The sequence below is a fragment of the Anser cygnoides genome, chromosome 7 (genome assembly GCF_040182565.1).
Source record: "Anser cygnoides isolate HZ-2024a breed goose chromosome 7, Taihu_goose_T2T_genome, whole genome shotgun sequence".
Taxonomy (NCBI): domain Eukaryota; kingdom Metazoa; phylum Chordata; class Aves; order Anseriformes; family Anatidae; genus Anser; species Anser cygnoides.
The window spans coordinates 10077746-10093547 of record NC_089879.1 but is presented as its reverse complement, the minus strand read 5'-3'; the positions used below and the strand labels follow the sequence as shown (position 1 = coordinate 10093547).

Sequence of the window (15802 nt, the reverse complement as noted above, 5' to 3'; positions counted from 1 at the left end):
AAAATTCAGTGACCCGTCTGTAGGAGGAAAGCCTCCTCACCAGCCAACAGAAGCAATTTCTTGTGTTGGACTGCAGATGCAGGCAACTATTTGAGAATCCATTTCTAACACCTTATAATTTTCTATAAAATTTCTATTAAAAAATCTATATAAAATCTATAAAAATTCTATAAATTGTGTTTTATTTTATAAACAAAGTGGGAAAAAATCAAATTGCTCTTTCATCTGAAGCTCAAGACAAGCTGTTCAAAAATTAAATGTTTTCTTCCCCACAGAAATTTCAGAAAGTGGGAAACAAGCTACAGATAAAAGAAAATATTTTGGAGATATTTTGGAAACCTGTTAAAATATAGTTCTTTTGTTGTTTTTTGTTGTTGTTGTTGTTTTAATTATTATTTATTTATTTTTATATGAGTGAAAAATACTGATGATGAAAATTTTCTGTCAAGCTATAAAATATAATCTCCTGAGACATGCTTCTCTCCCCCAGTTCAATGCCCGAGGAGCCAGCAATCCCTAGGTAGATGAAGCATTTATCACACTACAGCAGAGGATGAGAGGAACACAGTCAGCCTCACATTCTCTCTGCCCTTGCTGCATGCTCAGCTGGATGTTCCCCTGTTAGTTTCACCCTTTTTCCTTGTAGAAATTGATCATGATCTGCAGAGCAAGTGGATTTCAAACTACATATTTGACCCTCTTCAGGTTGCTCAGGCACCATAAGAGCGAGCTGCTAATTACAGCCAGCCAAAGGACTGATATTTCACAGCAAGGGTCTGGAGAAATACATGATGGTAACAGCTCTGCTCATGTTGAAACCAACCGGTCCAAGCTTGCCTGGGAACGAACTGCTGCTGAATCAGAGTTCAGGTCCCAGTCACACCAAAGATCTTCCATGAGCTACAGATGGATGAAGTAACTAAGTGGCTTTTCAAGGGCACATTGTGCTTGTCCATGTTCGAAAGAAGCAGAAGCATGTTCCAAGGGAGGCAAGCACCAAGAGAAGACTGCCTAGGATGTGCAGCTTCTGTTCTCGTGCCATATAGTGCTTTGGTAAAAGCCTAACAAGAAGTACTCTCTTTTGCAGATAGTAACATCTCCTTATTCCACTAACAATCTGTTACATCTGCCCCTTTACTTTATGACAGGGTGCACTGTTAACTTCAAAGGGCAATAAGGAGGTCACTGTAGACCGCAGTGAAGGATGATCTCACATCAAGTGTGAGGAACAGTCTGTGTAGCCCAGTGCAGCACAACCATCAGACAGCACAAAGGAGCCAGGAGAAAAAGCCTGCAGCTCAGTGGCCTTAGGACTTTCTTTTTGCTTTCTCCAAGATTTTAGGAGCAGAGCACACCATAATCCTTGCATCCTTTCCCAGTTTGCTGCTCTGAAAGTGTAGGCAGTCCCAGTCCACAGGCAGAAGAGAGGGACACTGTTTGGTCACCATCTGTGTCACCCCTGAATCACACAGCTCAGTACGGGGCTGTCCCCATCACGTTCCGAACCCAGCACTGCAGCCGGGTTGCCTGATCCAAGGCTTGGAGGCGGAATGCCCTGCTTGTGTGCCCCAAGATGGAACAAAATGCTCTTCTCCTCTTCCTTACCTTGATCCCCTCCAGACAAGTAATGATCTTAGCAGAGATCATGGCTTGTTCCCCAGGGCAGCTGGGCTAATGAACCTGGTCAAAGCACGGCATCCATGTTCCCGTTCCCGGATCTGGGCTAGATTAAGACACTCATCACCAAATACTATAGACTACCAAGAGTCTTCCAGCAAGGTTTGTAATTCAATACAAAAGGACAGGAGAGACAGATCCCTGGAGAACTTCCTCTACCTCTTAGTGGAGGCAAGAATAACAGGCATTCGAAAATAATTTTCCTAGGATGCCAGGTAGGGACAGATTGTGTGAAGGCTGATGAACTGTCTGAACCACTCAGGACTGGCACCAAGCCAGTCTAGCTGTAATCGGTGATGCTGCAGCTGGTCAGATTATAAAATGATTGTGCCTTACTCAGCTTCCTCTGCCTGCCTACCCTCAAGCAGTACCTCTCCCTAACCCAGCTCTCTCATAATGACCTGGAGTTAAAAGGTAAACCAAAAGGTTATTCTGAGAAGAGTCTAAGGTAACCACATCGTTTTGGCAGAACTGCACAGATCTGATTTCGAGGTACTGATCTCAACCTCAGTTAGTGACAGCCAAAACAATACATCGGGCTACCAGCTCAAAATACAGCTCGCTGGTACACGCTCTCAGGTCCTGCAGCCGCCCCTAGGGTACAACCCATGAGAGAAGCACGCTGGTTTAATACAATTGTACTCAACCAGGAAACTGTCATTGCATGCTTACCATACAAACAGATTTTACTGCCTTTTCGTACTGGCAATCAGCGCTCTTTGATCTCTGATGTCCTTCCCGTCGTTTAACATTTCCTTTACAGACACAGTCCCATCATTTCATATTTCCATCACAGGCACAGCCCCAAGGTTTAACACTTACTGTGTCATGGAGGTATGCAGAGCAAGAACTCACTTTAAACAACAAATCCAAATCAAAAGAGCAACAAAAACGCAGCAGTCCAGAGATATTTGATATTTGGCAAATCTTTTCAGTTAAAAGTACATTTAATTTTCGCTAAATTAATTCTTTTTTTTTCCTTTTTTTTTTCCCCAAATGCAACTGTGATTCCAGACCACAATAAGTAACTGACAATCCATACCTAAAACTAACCAGTATAATTCTTCACATACTAAGAAACAAAAGTATGCCTAGAAATGCCCTATGTCGTTCTCACATTGGGCTTGGGATTTCTTAGTCCCCAGGGACTGAAAAGTACATGCAGAAACCTCAGGTGCACTTTGGCTGGAGACGTCCTTATTCACATATGCAAATCTGGGGAAATGACAAACTGGGAAAAGGAAGAGGTTTACTTAGAAACTTATCATGTTAGCCAAGTGCTGTAAGCAGGGGGCATAGTGTCAAACTTCTTTCTCTGAAGAAAGAGAACTGTGAACGGCCTGTCCCTGCAGGTCTTTCCTAGACTTCTTCTGTAAAATATAAATAGTTAGCAAATTCCCCTGGAGAACTGAGGGTGACCAGGTACACACGGCTTTTGCCTTTGAGCACACTGTTGTTTTCAGTGCATCTTCCAAGAAGATGTCCTGAAAAACAGAAATGATGTCCCTCCTTTGGCATGCAATTAGCAACTCTGACATCTAACCCAATCTCCTGAAAAAGGCTAGAAACTAAGGTTAGCTGGCTAGTGGGTTGCGAGATTTTAATGCATCAGTTTATTGGTTGATTTTCTCCTACCGACCACCAAGCACTTAATTAAAGAGTTAAGTTACTTGCTGCATTATTACAGACCTTAGACTGTTGGACAACAAAGAAAGCAAGTTTCCCATTGATCAGATCTCACTGTTTAACTTCTTGCATAACAGACTTGACATCTGAAGAGCTGCAGATTGAAACAATAATTGCAAATGAGGGGGGAGGTGAAGAAGCACATACTGTAATTTCCCATCCAATTTGTCATAGAACAAACAGAGCTAATACTACATGAATTGAATTAAACCATTTGTCACCACAGAGCAAACATTTATGTACAGAATTTAATCACATACACATCCCTGGAAAGGCCACTAGGTTACACAATTATATTAGTAGGTAAACATGTATGGCTTGCTGAATACCAGTTGGCTGACAATTGGTTATGTTGATGGAAAAATTAAGTACTTTGGCAGCAACTGGAAACTGCCACCAATAATTTATTCATTATTCACTCCTGAAGGTACACCACCTGGAGGTAATGCAAGAAAAGTAGAGCATTTCATGCAAGAGATTGCCAGTTGCAGGCTTCTCTTTGCTGTACAGAAAAATAATTTCTGCCAAAATATCAAACCTAAACAAGTGATAGGAAAAAAAAACTGCAAAAAAACATTTTCTTGAGCGATGGTGAATAGCAACCTAAACCAGCACAGAAACATCTGCAAACAAGACAAAGACAACAAGAAATAGCTTCATTCATCTTCTTGTCCTTTCTCCTTTTGCAGAGGAAAAAAAAAAAATATTTCACTTGAAATTATAAAGGATCTATTAAAACACCTTTTTTTTCTTTCAAATTTTGGCAATGTTATGTTAAAAGTTAAGAACTCCATCAATATCTTGGAATTTAACAGCTTCGAGTTTTGCAAGACAGCATTTTCTTATTTTAAAAATATAGAAGAGAGTATTTCTCCCTCTTTCAGAACCGTGGGACTTCTCAAGAAAACAGAAATTCAATTCACTTTTTTTTTTTTTTCAAAATTTTGAGGAATATAAAAAGAATTTTCAGTGAGTAAAAATAACAAGACCAAGAACAAAGTAACTCCTCACACACATGCAACTGCTCAGGGAAAATATCTCAGTTTTCATGTCCAGAATTAGTGGGAATATTTATTAAAGGCCAGCACCTGATAGTACTGAAGTAACTGCTACCTTTAGAGCCTTCCCAGAGAGGACACATCCTTCACGGGTCCAGGTTTTACTCCTGTAACTCCAGTGTCTGGAGGAGCCAGGAGGGTGGAGACATCACCTCGTTACCATGGGCATTAACTAGTGCTGACGAGCAGGAATGGTCTGAGCCCTACACAGAGAGCTCAGCCATGGTCAGCAGCCAAACAACGTGTCCTGGAAAAGCCCAGGAGAAGCAGTGCAGCCTCCTTTCCTGCTCTGCTCTGGAAATGAGCAGGCTGGCAGGGATGCACACCTCACCCAGAACTCTTCACAGGCTCAGCCCCAGCACTGACAGCCTGGGGTTTGCTAACCACAACCCCCTTCACTGCAGCAATTCATACAGTGCACTTTCTGCCTTCTCTTGACTTGGCTCTAAACAGCCTGATGGGTGGACGAGCACACTGTCAGTTTTCTGCCTTCTTTTCTTTTTTTTTTTTTTTTTTTTTTTTGCTTTTACACGTGTTTTCTGACCTGTGTTCCTCTGGGGTTCAGGAAGGACAGAAAGTCACTGCTCTGATTTGCATTGTTCTTCTGAAGCGCCGAATGTGCAGACACAATGTCATGTGTGGGAGTGACCTAGGTCAGAGATTATTTTATTCCAGCTTTCATATGCAAACACAGCTTTCCTCCCCTCCCCCAGGAAAAAGCAAAATGCTAATCTACAGCAAGTTGGACAAAGTCCTCTTCCTGCAGATTGTTAGGATGCAGCAAGGGGAAAGCAGCACATGCTACCAGCATGGTCTTGGGGCCAAGTACAATGCCAGCAAGAAGGCTGACAAAAGATGACTTTCGTGCGTATAATTTACCTAGCTACATTCAGTGCCCTGTGCTAAGACATCTATTGCTCCAACATAGAATGATATGTCTTTCTAAGGTAGCACAGCAGAAGACAATATATATGTATTTTAAAGAGGACATAGCAATGAGTTTGGAGACTAAGAAGCAGATTTTCATTGATTAAAAAACTGTGCACTTGCGTGACACAAACAACAGCTTCCTACAGAGCTCAAATGCAGGCTGTTATAGAGCAGTCCTGATCACAGACATCCTCACTAGAGCTAGTCCAGTCCATCAAATAACCATTTAAATTCAGAGTTTTGTGCTCTGTGGATGAATTGCCCTATTAAGCAACTGGATATTCTGGATGGAGATCATAGAGGAAGCATAATAAAAAGCACTTTATAGACTCATAGATAGAGGAATCACAGAATCATCTAGGTGGGAATTGCATCAGTGTTTGGTACACAGCAATCCTTTCTGAGCACTCTGACCTGCACGATGCTAGCAAAGCATGTAAAGTAATGAAGAACGTACAGCAAATTGCAAGGAGTTGGCTGCAGTATTAATCACGATGGCAGTTTTCAGCATTCACTAACAGCACAATACTTCAGCTGCATCCTAGCCTGGAGAGGAACATTTCCTGTTTATGAAGCCTCACACGTTTTCTGCAAGAGCTCGTGGTGTGGTGTAGCCCAGCTCAGCACCACGCAGTGGTTTGCTCACTCACCCATGGTGGGATGGGGGAGAGAATCGGAAAAAAGGTAAAACCTTGTGGGTTGAGATAAAGACAGCTTAATGAGGCAGAAAAGGAAGGAAAAATAATAATCATGATAAAAGAATATACAAAACAAGTGATGCACAATGTAATTGCTCACCACCCACCAACTAATGCCCAGCCAGTCCCCGAGCAGCGGCCACCCCCCGGCCACATGCCCCTGTTTTGTTGTTCAGCATGACCCTGTAAGGTGTGGGACATCCCTTTGGCCAGCCTGGGCCAGCTGTCCTGGCTGTGTCCCCTCCCAGCTCCTGGTGCACCCCCAGCCTCCTCGCTGGCAGGGCAGTGTGAGAAGCTGAAAAGCCCTTTACTTAGAGCTACTACTGCTAAATAAAAACTAAATATGCACTAAGAAAACAAACACCAATTTCAACACTATCCCATTTCTACATCTCATAGCATGACAGACAAGTGCTGTGCATTATCCTCGTTGTTTTACCTTCTCAGGTAAGAAAGGCTAAGAATAACACTCTGATAAAGCCAAGCTGGCTTGTCCTTACTGTGCTTCCTTAATGCCTTCCTGCTGACACTTTGTAAGAACACGACCAAGGGATTCATTGAAGGGATGAATTCAAGTTGGGAATGTGCAATCTCAGCTCCCCTTACAACCATGGAGCTGCAGGTCCTTTCACAAGGCAAACCAGATGTTAGGCAGTTAACCTCTCTGTGCAGACGTCTACTTCTTCCTGTTGATGACAAAGGAAACCTATGGTGACTAAGCCTTCAGTTTAAGTAGCACGGTTAAGCACCTACAGCTAATTGCACGTGCATTGAGGCCTACGGAGCATCTGTAATTCAGCATCTTCCACCTGGAAAGACTATTTGCTTTCTCTTTGAAATGCTCACGTAACTGGGAGCAGAAATTATCCCACTTCACTTAATAAAACAATACCAAATAGATACATGACACTCAATAGAATAATTGTTCAGTCATTTTCCTACCTACCTTGCTTAACAATGCTGTATATTTAGCAACCTGAAATCCAGGTGACAAAGGAAAATTGTATTTGAACTGGAACTTCTAGCAACAGATGATAGGTACTTGATGCTCTCCTGCCAGAGGAATGCATCTTTTGTGTTATACCTGACATTAGCAACAAAGGTGACAGTAGCTGAGCTGGTTTTCCACGCAGATCTACAAATCATGGGGTTATTCCTATGCAATAGCTTCAGGTGAGCTTCCAAGTAATGCAGCACAGGTCCAGCCAAACTACTCAAGACTTTTATGTAGTACTTTTTCTAACCATTGTACGGGAGACACAATTTTGACATAAGTTGCAGAGAAAGATATTGTCCAGCTTTGCTATCTGTTCACATCTAAACATAGGAATATCAGAGTCAGAAGGCCAAAAAAGTACCCTAGAGATGGTGACAGGAAGACAGCTTTTTATTCTGTCTTGGAAAATAGAAAGCAAAAGTTATTCTGTTGTGCAGCTCTTAATTGTTCTATAATCCTCACTAATCCCAGTTGCCACTGGATTCTGCTTTTCATTTTACAGATTAGTTTGGCTTTATTGGTTCCCAACAGTTTTCAGTTGTTTTTGTACTTTATAGCACTATGAGCAAGTTCCCAGAGAAATCTTAGACTATTACCAATGCAGTTGTATTACAGCTGAAAAATTACCAGATCTGTCCTCTGCTCAGGAAAGGAAATTCGACAGCAAGCCATATACACAGATCAACCAATACAGCTTGCTTTTAAATCCCATGACTCAGTCATCCAGAGGCATGCTTGTACCTTCAGCAAGGAAGGTGAGCCAATATCTTCAGTTGTTGGGCAAGTGGAATTGCTCACACCACCTCACTGACCGGTCTGAGCTTTACCATTGTTATCCTTGGGCAGGGTACAGCAAGGAAATCACTCCGGATCAGAACAGAATAACAAAGTCTGGGGGCTTCTGAAACATAAAGGCACAGACCTTCTCTTTGCTGGTTCACACAGGCTAAGCGTAAACACCCTGCAGCTTTATTCAGTGGGTTATGCTCCTTTTTCACCTACTGAGCAGGGTTATTTCCTACTGAATGTGTCTTTTTTGTAACATGGCCATCAGCACTTTTTCCTACCTTTTTGATAGTAGAAAATGCAACCGTTCTCCCATTTTGAAATCAAGAAAAAATGTATGCCTTCCTTCCCATGATGGTTTCAGGAGGATTTTCAAACAGTACTTGTTAAGCTCTAGAAAATGCTAGTCATGGGTTTTGCCCCACATTATTAACCCACATATATTGTTTAACTTCCTTTTATCAAAATATTGCTGTCACTTATGTTATTGGAATAATATAAGTATCAAAGACCATATTTCAATGTCTTTGGCCTGACATCCATGCAGGAAGGGACCACATTGAAACCAAAGAGCTTGCAGGGTAGTTAGAGGATGCAACAGGTGACAGTGACTAAAAACAGAGGACAAACAGAAGTAACAATACAGAATGATGTGGTACCTAGGTACCTCCTATATAATCAGTAGTAGATTTTCTCTTCCCCCCATGATGTGTGTCTGTATCAAAATTTACATCCAGTAACACAAAGTGGTTGAATGAGTTTTGGCCCTAAGTAGTCCCTGACGGAAATAATAATAATAGTGATAGTTTGGCTTGGGAAAAGGTCAGTAAGAAATGAAAACAGTAGTTAAGCAAACAAAAATGTTGCAAGTTGCAAGTTAACCATTCTTCTATAGAAGCACTTCCAGCAACCCCGTGTTGGCGTTAGGAGAATGGCATATTGCTCCCTGCAGCCTGACTGGGAGCACAAGCAGGAACAGCTGCCACATCAGTGGCTCTTGGGCATCATTTATATGGACTTATTACATGCTCATTAAAACACTGCAACAAGACTCCCTCAGAGCAGAGCCACAGCCCACTGGCACCAACAATCACAAGAGCCCTTCTGATGAAAAAGCTATTTACTTTTGGCACTCAATTCTAAGTTGTAAACTCTAGGTACTAAACCTTCATGAGAAAAGTTTCGGTGTCTGAAAAGGATACAGAAACTCTTTACTGCAAAAGTGGCTTCATTCAGAAAATCCTTTCCCAAGTCACTGCAAATATTTAACAGAAAACCACCACCACCAACAAAAAAGAATGAAATTCTTCATCACTTTGCTCTAGATCTTTGAAGCCATACCAGAGGTGATCTTGTAATCACATAAAACATTCGACTAACAGACTAGAGAGCCTGCTGGCAGGCAGTGTCCTATTAACACAGTGTTTTCTGTTTTGTAATCTTGTGAGTAGGCTGGGTAAATCACTAAGGTGAATGCACTGCATAAAAACAAGTTATTATTACGTGAGGGTGTAGCTGTCAGTATAAAAGATGGATGAGTAAGCAAGCCAGTAGCAAAGAGCGAGAAGCTAGCAGCAGTACTAAGGAGGCTACTGAAACAGGAACCAACACTATACTGAAAGAGGTGAGTGACTGACAAAAAAAAAAACTACTAAATAATAATAAAAAAAATGTTGCTTGCTTTGTGCACTTGGGCAAAGATGCCTAGCTGATGTTAACAGCTCCCTGCTACCACCAAATTAAGACATGATATTGTTTATCTCTTTTGTTCTCTACTGCATGGTTTGGTCTTTTGTACTAAGCTCCTTAAAAGATGCTAAGAGTTTTATAGTTTTACATATGCTGAATATATTTTCTAGACTATCTACTTCTACATATCATACTTGACTAACAGCTACTATTATGTGATCCTTTGCTTTGTGCATTTGCACTTCGGGGCTGGAGATGAGGAAAAGAAATGGGATGGAGAGGGGAAAAGAAGAAATGCTAACAATGCTAACTCTTGTGAGAACTATTTTATACCTGGACATTTGTGTTGGGGAGAGCAGAAGTGAACAGATAAATGACAACTAGGACATATGAAAAAATTCAACTATGTGGACTGGATAATTTGGTATATAAAGGGCTAAGGGAGATAACGAAATAATTTACACTGCTGTGTATTTTTGAAGAGTATGTTGATTTACTGCAAGACTGGAAGAAAGCAAATAGCACTGGACCCAAATGAAAAAGGAAGATCCCAGCAACAGCATGGATACCGGTTTTTTGTTTTTCCCTAAATAACGACATAGTAAAGTAGTACTAACAAAATAAACCATGCCAGTGACTACACAGAACTAAGTGAAGCTATCGACTGTACTCCCTGGATACACCTCACCTCTCCAGACAAACATCAGAGGGGGTTTTGTTGTTGTTTTTTTTTTTTTTTGTAAAAATCAAACACATATTGCAAAATTAAGAGATAAAGAGAATGTAAATGAGATGAAATCTAGCTGAGTGTTGCAGAAGTGTTTCATAATGTGCCTTCTTGCAAAAATTTTTGAAAAAAATCATTTAAAAGCACCAGTCTGCATCAGTTTTGAGTGAAACAGAAGAGACGGAAACTAAAGAAAGATTCACCGTTTCCAGCACCTGTCAGAATCTCCAGAGCCCTGGCTTCTCCCTCCAGCTTTGTTGAGAGGCTGACGTCAATGACCTTTTATAATTCTGCTCTACCTTTACATGTGGGACCACCTCTCCTTATGTTTGGGCAACAAGGTGGCATCTGGAAGTATTCCTCTCATCTGAAATAATTAGTGATGTTACTTACACCAAAGGTATTACAATATGTGGGCGTTTAAAATGAAGTATGGCATGTGACTGCGTATCAAGAGGAAGTCAAACAATCATCTGTGCTCCACGCCACGGACTGAAAGATGAGTAAGCTTGGGATCTCTGCATCCAAAGGAGGACACAGCAGAAGGTGTTACTACAGTACAAACCTTTTTTATGGGGTATATGCAGCATATGGAAATGCTTACTGTGGCCAGGAGGTTTTTATTCTTTACAAATTGGCCAAAGCGATCTGCCAAACAATCATCAGTATAATTAATGATCCATTTGTCAGTGATGATGATGCTTTGACATTTATAGAATTTATAGCATTTATGGCATGCTCCTGCAACCAGAGGACAGACTACATCCTGCGATACAGACATTGGCTCTGCTTGGGTGCCGTACCTGCCTCCAGAAAGGTTTCAAGCTGGATGTTACCAGCTGTAAGCAGTGATGTTACATGAATATTTTCAAGAATTCATCTTCCCATTGAATACTTCTACCAGCAAGCACCTTCTCTGGATTGCTACAGACTGAACTGAAATGCTGTGACTGCAGTCACAGAAAATCTATTTAAAGCTACACACAGTCAGAGAAGCAAAGCTCAAGGAACAGCCTTGGGACAAACCATGGCATGGCTGGTGTAGGTGGGAAAGGTTAAGGAAAGAGCAGGCTGCGTGCCAAAGGGCAGGCAACACTCGGGAGATCTGAGAGGCCTTGAAGACAGAGAGGTCCCACAGTGAAGGGATGAATCTTGGCAGCGCACGCTGCTGGGGATGAAATGGCTGCCTCACACTTCAAAGGTACTCGAGGCAGCATGAGGAGAGCCTCAAGTGCCATCCCTTTTTGTACGTGACCAGAGCTGAAGACACAGCCTGCTGCTGGCCAATTAAAGCACTTATCAGATTTGTATCAACTGTGGCAAATCGTTTTGCAAAAAATCCCAAACTCAAATGGAGAGTACCAAGACTTTGTGCTTCATCATCCTGGAAATAAAATAATGCAATTCCGGTCAGCAATATCTGTTATCTTGGTTATTTGGTCTGAAAGCTCCTCAAAGTAAACTAGAACTCATTCAGCTTTCAGAAACTGCAAGAGAAAAGAAACCGTCTTCCCAACCTGCTGTAGCACTGATTGCTTCTAGAAAGGACTTTGTAGGAAACACTCTGAAGAGAAATCAGCTCTTCTTTAGAGAATATGATAGATCTGACTGCGAAAGCCTTGGCAGCGACCACTGAGGGCTCAAGAGCTCAGCACAGCTGAAAAGCACAACCTGCCTGGATTTGCTAAGTGCTTTCCCGTCTGTTAGCTGTTACAATGATCAGACAAACAAATCCACTTCCCTCCCACTTCCTAACAGAAAATACCAAACTTCACAGCACGAGCAATATGCTTCGAGATCTGGCACGCGCACAAAGCAACCCGCATCAAAGGCAGGCCCCACCACAGCCAGCAAGAAGTTGCAAAAACACCGTGTTAGCACCACGCGAACTAATGCCCATCGCTTACACAGAAATACAGGTCCAGTGTCCACGTCCTCCCCCCACCCATTTCCCTGCTCATTTTAGCAGCTCCTGGCAGGAGCACAGGGATGTCTTTAGCAATGACAGATGAGCAGCCGATCCTCAAGGGGAATTTGGAGCCACTGATTCCATTTCCAGTAAAAACGGAGCACACAAACTGCAGCCCAGGTTTAATTTTAGCCTATGCTGAGAGAAACTGCACTGTGATGAGAACAAACTCATACCAAGGTCTTACCTCGTTGCATGAAAAGCATGAATAACAGGACAGTAATTAACATTTGGAGGTGGAAATATCATAGATCAGAGCAATTCACCTGAAATTCTAACGTGCTCAAATAGAAGTGAAAAGCTTTTGAGAGGAAAGATCGCTTCCCTTCTCTCTTTTTATCTCTTTTTCATTTTAAGTACAATTCAGTCTCCCTGCTATCCTTACTCAAGAGTCTTTTCTCATTGACTTGGAAACAGATCAGGAACTTAGCTCCCAAAATCTTGTTTAACTTCATTTAAAAATCATTTAACTTTCTTAAACCTCATTTAACTTCATTTAATTTTCTATTTGTATGTGCAAAATTTACTATAAAGCCAGAAGGTTTAAGACCTTTTAAAAAGTTAAACCTTTGAAAGGTTTTAAAAAGCAATATAATTTGGACTATGATGTTTTAGATATTAAAATACAGGTAAAATTTTAATGGCTACCTATGGAAATTGGACATAATTTCAGCAAGTGAAAACTTTGCGGTTCAGAACACATTGATATCAATATTTAACACTAGGAAAAGACTTGTTAGCTTTCACTTTATATACGTGATTTCAAACTTAGAGGAAAATAAGTTGTTATAATCAACAGCAAAAGACTTAACAGTGGAAGAACATCAGTATTTTTTACTGAGGGAGAAAGCATTTGAGTATCATGCTCTGGGATGTGCACCGCACTAACATGTGAGCTCAGAGGCAGAAGGAACATGTCAGAGGGGATAGAGCTCCCTGACAAAATCCTCCTGGCTCCTCAGAACAATGTTTTTTCTCTGATGCATCCCTCCAGAACAGCCTGAAAAAGGAACCCAGTATCTTAGCATACTGGCTGAAAAGCAGTAGTCAAACTGCATCTTGCCAAGGGTGATGGACGGAACTGAGCCTGATGTTAGGCAAAATCTTCCCCCATTCCAGCACTTCCCACCGAGACTGGGAAGCCGTTGGTCTAAGCATCATGCTCAAGGAAAAGAACCCCGGAATCACAGGACAGGGGGAAAAAAGCAAACCACAGGAAGACATACTCCATCTCAGCTGCTTCTGAACAATCTGGCATAAAAGGGATGAAATATTTGCCTGCCTAAACTGATGGACGAGGGCGCTAAGAGACTTCTTGGCATCACAAACACAATCAGCACAAACAAAAGCCAGGATAAAATTACCTAAGGCCAACTGGTCTGAAATGACTGTTGATGGTAACCTGGACAGCTGAGCCCAGCTGCTGGCTGCTATGTGGGCAGGAAGAATTCAAGGGGCCTGAAACACCACAGACTGGAAGGTGTCTGGCTCTTTAACCAAGACATTCAGAAAATTCAGAAGAGCAAGAGCTACAGCAGCACTGTAACAGATGGGAGTCCTTCCTTGGTACCGAAGGCCACACTGAGACCACGATGTTACCAAGTGGCCATACATCCGAACCTGAGACATGGCACTTTCCTCTTATTCCTCTTTTTATTCTGCTGGCTCCAACTTCTTTGCCTGTCACCAAAATTTAATTAAATAATCCTAATTAACTAGAGGATTTTGGTTTACTTATTTCAGTGACATTTTCAGTTTGGACTGAGTAGATACCACAAGTCAGGGACAGTCAGATTTTACAGATAGCCATGTATCGTTTAGCACACTCTGGTTGGAAAGAAAGTAAATGGGTAGACAGTATGTGGGATAACACTAACTGAGGGATGGGGCAAGTAGCACTAGCTGTGAAGTGTGAGATTGCCTCAGTGTTACTGTTCTTCATCTCTCTCCATCTAACAAAAGAGATCGCATCATGCTTCCTATGGGCAGGGTGCAAATTCTCTTCTTGGACAGAAAAGACTGGCAGGTAATGGGGGAGAATGAAGGCAATACTTATATTTTTTCCATTTTTTTTCTCAAGTATTTACCTTGATTCTCCAGTGAGAAGTGAATGAACACACGTGGTCTGATAAATCAATGGACATTCTCCCCTAACTCAGCTCTTCATCAGACACCACGTGCATTCACATTTTAGGTAGGATGGTGGCTGGCTTAATTTGCTTTGAAAATGAATGCATCCAGAGCAGCCAAGGAAGTTCCAGATCCCCCAGTAACCTAAGTACACACCTCCAGATACCAGCAAAAGGTCCAGAAGAAGCAGTAGATGGCACTCAGTGCCCTCTGTGTTGCAACCTGCAGAAAGGGGCTACCAATAGCTGCTGCAAACATCTACTGGATTTTTTTTTCTACCCAGATCTTTTTATCTTTTTTTAAACCTTTAAACTTCAAATGAAGAATTTACAGGTAGTCCAATACCACTACAGACAAAGGTCATGGGTCATGAAACTACCAAGGTGGAATAGGCTGCTGTTCTTCTGTTCTTCTTACAGCTAACATGCATTTATTTTCTCTTCTTTTGCATTCTGCTTATTTGTTACTTTCCTCCCCTTTCTGTTTGTTGTTGTGCTTTTTGTTTTGTTTTGTTTTTAAACATTTTTTTTTTATCACTCCCTGTCTTTCATTTGACCTCAGGAGCAAATCCAAAATGGATTACTGGTTGTGACTGTCTCGTTTTATCATGGTTCATGTGAAATAGTCCACATGGTCTAAAACAGAAGGTGTAACCCAAATAATGTGTGATTAAGCTTGTCCCGAATAGGCAGCTGAAAACAAACAAACAAAAAAAAAATAGGCATCTGGCCCAGTTATGGTCGGAAATCTTCTAAGAAAAGTTAACAAGAAAAGTCTACTGCAGTGACTGCAGTGTAAATACCATAGACATACATTAAACACATTGCACACTCATATATCATACACTGATTAATCAGTTAGTCAAGGGCATTTACTTACCTCATTCCAAACCCTTACTAAACATGACCCAGGGGTTACAACTTAGCCACAGGAAGTACTTGATTGCCTGAATTTGAATATCACTGATTTTTTTTTCTTGATGTACTTCCCTGAATTGCAATTTTTTTTTCTTTCAAGCAAACTGCCTTTTCAAGATCAATAGCTTCAATTGGCATAAAATTGAATTTGTTCCTTATCTGCACAACCCTGAAAAACCACATGTGCTATTGAAACCATCTCAATGTCCCTAAATATCTGACCCTAATTTTAGGCATCAAAATAAAAGTACTTTTATCAGTAATAAGGACTTTCAAAAAGAGAGGCTTATTAAAATTGAAATACACAGTTTAAAGAAATGTCTCGTTTTATGATTTCGCACTAGAAGGATTCAAAAGCCTTCTAAAATTTAGCTCCAATGACCTGTTTCAACAGAGTTCTAAAGAAATATGCACAATTACTTTGGAAATTAAAGGCCATGCCAGTACTCATCAGACAGTCTTTTAAATGCACGGGCCTAATGAACTCCATTGAATTAAATCACAAAAGCATCAGACACCTTATGTCATAACAAGCCAC

General features: G+C 41.3%; 1 protein-coding gene across 1 annotated transcript in view; it reads left to right on the top strand.

Moving 5' to 3' along the window:
• Positions 1-9348: 9348 nt before the first annotated feature.
• The window catches only part of ACSL5 (acyl-CoA synthetase long chain family member 5), a 31934-nt gene continuing 25480 nt past the window's right edge, over positions 9349-15802 (top strand). The window contains exon 1 of the mRNA XM_067000596.1: positions 9349-9456. The gene's annotated coding sequence lies outside the window, so the exon portion shown is untranslated. The remainder of the gene's footprint in view (positions 9457-15802) is intronic.